General features: G+C 52.1%; 1 non-coding gene across 1 annotated transcript in view; it reads left to right on the top strand.

Moving 5' to 3' along the window:
* Positions 1–3826: 3826 nt before the first annotated feature.
* LOC126333617 (small subunit ribosomal RNA) overlaps positions 3827–5000 on the top strand; it is a 1893-nt gene continuing 719 nt past the window's right edge. The window contains exon 1 of the ribosomal RNA XR_007564277.1: positions 3827–5000. This exon is cut by the window's right edge and continues 719 nt beyond it. This is a non-coding gene — a ribosomal RNA (small subunit ribosomal RNA).

Here is a 5000-nt window from a genome sequence, read left to right as displayed (position 1 = left end):
AGACACACAATACGTAAACATCTGGAATGCGACAATGTCGAGTGCATCCTCTCTGCCACATTGCACCGTCGACACTATGATAACCAGAGCAGTAGGTCCACCTATAAAAGCACAATACCCCACTCCTCCGACAACTACCATTGCTCAGATAAATCAACACCACCAACACACATCCTACACAGAGGGGCACCAAATATCATCCCCCGCCCTCGTGTTATACCACATGAAAAATTGCAGAAGTGAGAGACACACATCCGCCAGCCTCTTGCTACAAGCATCGAACCGACGTGACGTATCTGACGGTGACTCAGGCATCCGTGTACTGCCACCACTATCCACCCCCCCCCCCCTCTCTCTCTGCCCCCTTCCCACACAATACCAAATTTAACCAACTTTATCGCTTAACCTAACTGTGGCTGTACCAGTTTATCGCTTAACCTAACTGTGGCTGTACCAGTTTATCGCTTAACCTAACTGTGGCTGTACCAGTTTATCGCTTAACCTAACTGTGGCTGTACCAGTTTATCGCTTAACCTAACTGTGGCTGTACCAGTTTATCGCTTAACCTAACTGTGGCTGTACCAGTTTATCGCTTAACCTAACTGTGGCTGTACCAGTTTATCGCTTAACCTAACTGTGGCTGTACCAGATTATCGCTTAACCTAACTGTGGCTGTACCAGATTATCGCTTAACCTAACTGTGGCTGTACCAGATTATAGCTTAACCTAACTCAATTTGTCCCTTAACCTAACTCAATTTGTCCCTTAACCTAACTCAAGTTGTCCCTTAACCTAACTCAAGTTGTCCCTTAACCTAACTCAAGTTGTCCCTTAACCTAACTCAAGTTGTCCCTTAACCTAACTCAAGTTGTCCCTTAACCTAACTCAAGTTGTCCCTTAACCTAACTCAAGTTGTCCCTTAACCTAACTCAAGTTGTCCCTTAACCTAACTCAAGTTGTCCCTTAACCTAACTCAAGTTGTCCCTTAACCTAACTCAAGTTGTCCCTTAACCTAACTCAAGTTGTCCCTTAACCTAACTCAAGTTGTCCCTTAACCTAACTCAAGTTGTCCCTTAACCTAACTCAAGTTGTCCCTTAACCTAACTCAAGTTGTCCCTTAACCTAACTCAAGTTGTCCCTTAACCTAACTCAATTTGTCCCTTAACCTAACCCACGTTGTCCCTTAACCTAACTCAAGTTGTCCCTTAACCTAACTCAAGTTGTCCCTTAACCTAACTCAAGTTGTCCCTTAACCTAACTCAAGTTGTCCCTTAACCTAACTCAAGTTGTCCCTTAACCTAACTCAAGTTGTCCCTTAACCTAACTCAAGTTGTCCCTTAACCTAACTCAAGTTGTCCCTTAACCTAACTCAAGTTGTCCCTTAACCTAACCGACGTTGTCCCTTAACCTAACCGACGTTGTCCCTTAACCTAACCCACGTTGTCCCTTAACCTAACCCACGTTGTCCCTTAACCTAACCCACGTTGTCCCTTAACCTAACCCACGTTGTCCCTTAACCTAACCCACGTTGTCCCTTAACCTAACCCACGTTGTCCCTTAACCTAACCCACGTTGTCCCTTAACCTAACCCACGTTGTCCCTTAACCTAACCCACGTTGTCCCTTAACCTAACCCACGTTGTCCCTTAACCTAACCCACGTTGTCCCTTAACCTAACCCACGTTGTCCCTTAACCTAACCCACGTTGTCCCTTAACCTAACCCACGTTGTCCCTTAACCTAACCCACGTTGTCCCTTAACCTAACCCACGTTGTCCCTTAACCTAACCCACGTTGTCCCTTAACCTAACCCACGTTGTCCCTTAACCTAACCCACGTTGTCCCTTAACCTAACCCACGTTGTCCCTTAACCTAACCCACGTTGTCCCTTAACCTAACCCACGTTGTCCCTTAACCTAACCCACGTTGTCCCTTAACCTAACCCACGTTGTCCCTTAACCTAACCCACGTTGTCCCTTAACCTAACCCACGTTGTCCCTTTGCCTAACATAGTTCACTGCTCGGAATCTCTGGTGTCGTTGTTATCCTCATGTAGATGTCTTGCGAGTGTTGCTTACTTTCCACATATTCCTGCTATCCACTGTCAATTGTACTGCAATAGGACTATATCGCCGACCCCCCCCCCTCCCCCCCCTCTGTCCCCCTCTGTCCCCCTCTTTGTGTCTCTGTCCTCTCAAGCTGGTCGGTCTGGCGTTTGAGTGTTAAATGAGCCTCGCAGCTGTTCAGTTGCATTCAGATGTCGACGCCCTCAGTGTACGTCGTGGTATGGTCTGTGTCCATTGTCCGCTGATGTCGTACGCGTAACCCACACGCTGTACCGATCATCGGTCGTTACGTACAGAGTGAAGTAGTGTGATACGTGTGACCGTACGCTGGCTGTGCCCAACGGTGTCGAATCTCAATTTCCATATGTTGTGCTTGATGCTACTTGTCTCGTCTCCCAATAACAGCTAGGTTGCACTGTGGTACGCCGTAGAGGCGTGTGGGAGGAACGTACGAACGCATTGTATGTCACCCTGGGTCGCTGGGGGTGGTGGTGCGGTGAGTCAGGTCAGGTCAGGTCAGCGTGAGCCGTCTGATGTAGTGACGCGTGTATTCCGACTTTGTCGTATTGCCTCACACAAAGTGCTACCCTGGTGGACCGCGTTCCATATCTGGGACATGCCGCAGATGCCGGTTGACAGTGGATCGCGGAAGGTACATCGCATACGTGCGCGGGCCACCTTCCACGTGTTCTCTTCTGCACATGTCGCAGTGTGTATGTGGTCTGATGTAGCGTGTCGTGACACATGACATCCTGGCATGCAAGAATTGTTGAATTCGCAAATGTAGGTGGACATCTACGTTTACTGCCCAAGATACGCAAATGAACTGGAAATCCGTTGTTGAGCGGTTGTTCACGCTGGAGGTGAATCTGTGATGGCGACGATCGGTACAGCTATTAACCGGTTGTTTCAGCGGTACCCGCCACATCCACACGCGTGACTAGGCCCATGTGGGTATGAAGCGATACGCGGCGGTGGCTTGGTGGGACTGTTCCCGGCCGGTGAAGGGGGGCCGCCCGGCGTGTTGGCCGCGCGCTGCGTGGGCGCACGCGCAACAGGCGGCTGGTGGGGGGCGCCGAGTGGCAGGAGCGCCAGCCGACGGGCCCGGCAGGCGGCGCAGCTACGCTGCGGCGCACCCTGCACGCGGCGCCTGGCGGCCAAAGTTGGTTCAGCCGAGCCCGGTGCGAAGCGCGGTGGACATCTGCAGTGTGCTGGTCTGATTGAGGACTGTGTGCGTTGAGGATGCGCCGCCGCCTGGCACTCGGCGCCGCGACGCCGTCTGCTGCTCGGTCGCCCCAGCGGTTCTCGCAGGTGGTTTGTATCGCAGTTGTGCGGACGTGTTGGCGCGTGCGCTGTGCTGGGAGAGTTCGCTTCTGCACCCAAGTGGGGCTTTGCCCTTGTGTGGCGCTGGCGTTGGAGCTGCCGGTCACCATAGGTGGCGCGTGTTGTCTCCCGCCGGCAATGCCACGACAGCACGCTCCCGGGCCTCTGTCGGCAGCGGCAAGCTCAGTTGGGAGCAAGGGTGTTCGCACTAAAACCGTCTACTCGCCTAACTCCGGGCGATTGCGCCTCTCTCGAAACCGACCAAGTACCTAGGACGGCGCTGCGCGCCGCCGGGACCTGAGAGGGTTTCGAGGTGTATCGTGCAGGGGAGCTCGGCCTCCTCCTGTTTGCAGAATAATTGAGCGGACGCTTGCGTGTTCGCGCGGGCCCCCGGGACACACTCCCGGGCGGCCGGCTGCTCAGCTCTAGTTGACGCAGCTCCCTGGTTGATCCTGCCAGTAGTCATATGCTTGTCTCAAAGATTAAGCCATGCATGTCTCAGTACAAGCCGCATTAAGGTGAAACCGCGAATGGCTCATTAAATCAGTTATGGTTCCTTAGATCGTACCCACGTTACTTGGATAACTGTGGTAATTCTAGAGCTAATACATGCAAACAGAGTCCCGACCAGAGATGGAAGGGACGCTTTTATTAGATCAAAACCAATCGGATTGGCTTGTCTGGTCCGTTTGCCTTGGTGACTCTGAATAACTTTGGGCTGATCGCACGGTCCTCGTACCGGCGACGCATCTTTCAAATGTCTGCCTTATCAACTGTCGATGGTAGGTTCTGCGCCTACCATGGTTGTAACGGGTAACGGGGAATCAGGGTTCGATTCCGGAGAGGGAGCCTGAGAAACGGCTACCACATCCAAGGAAGGCAGCAGGCGCGCAAATTACCCACTCCCGGCACGGGGAGGTAGTGACGAAAAATAACGATACGGGACTCATCCGAGGCCCCGTAATCGGAATGAGTACACTTTAAATCCTTTAACGAGTATCTATTGGAGGGCAAGTCTGGTGCCAGCAGCCGCGGTAATTCCAGCTCCAATAGCGTATATTAAAGTTGTTGCGGTTAAAAAGCTCGTAGTTGGATTTGTGTCCCACGCTGTTGGTTCACCGCCCGTCGGTGTTTAACTGGCATGTATCGTGGGACGTCCTGCCGGTGGGGCGAGCCGAAGGGGTGCTTTCGCGTCCCGAGGCGGACCCCGTTTAAATCCTACCAGGGTGCTCTTTGTTGAGTGTCTCGGTGGGCCGGCACGTTTACTTTGAACAAATTAGAGTGCTTAAAGCAGGCAAGCCCGCCTGAATACTGTGTGCATGGAATAATGGAATAGGACCTCGGTTCTATTTTGTTGGTTTTCGGAACCCGAGGTAATGATTAATAGGGACAGGCGGGGGCATTCGTATTGCGACGTTAGAGGTGAAATTCTTGGATCGTCGCAAGACGAACAGAAGCGAAAGCATTTGCCAAGTATGTTTTCATTAATCAAGAACGAAAGTTAGAGGTTCGAAGGCGATCAGATACCGCCCTAGTTCTAACCATAAACGATGCCAGCCAGCGATCCGCCGCAGTTCCTCCGATGACTCGGCGGGCAGCCTCCGGGAAACCAA

This window comes from Schistocerca gregaria, unplaced genomic scaffold, assembly GCF_023897955.1.
Source record: "Schistocerca gregaria isolate iqSchGreg1 unplaced genomic scaffold, iqSchGreg1.2 ptg001613l, whole genome shotgun sequence".
Taxonomy (NCBI): Eukaryota; Metazoa; Arthropoda; class Insecta; order Orthoptera; family Acrididae; genus Schistocerca; species Schistocerca gregaria.
This window is presented reverse-complemented; position numbering and strand designations above follow the sequence as displayed.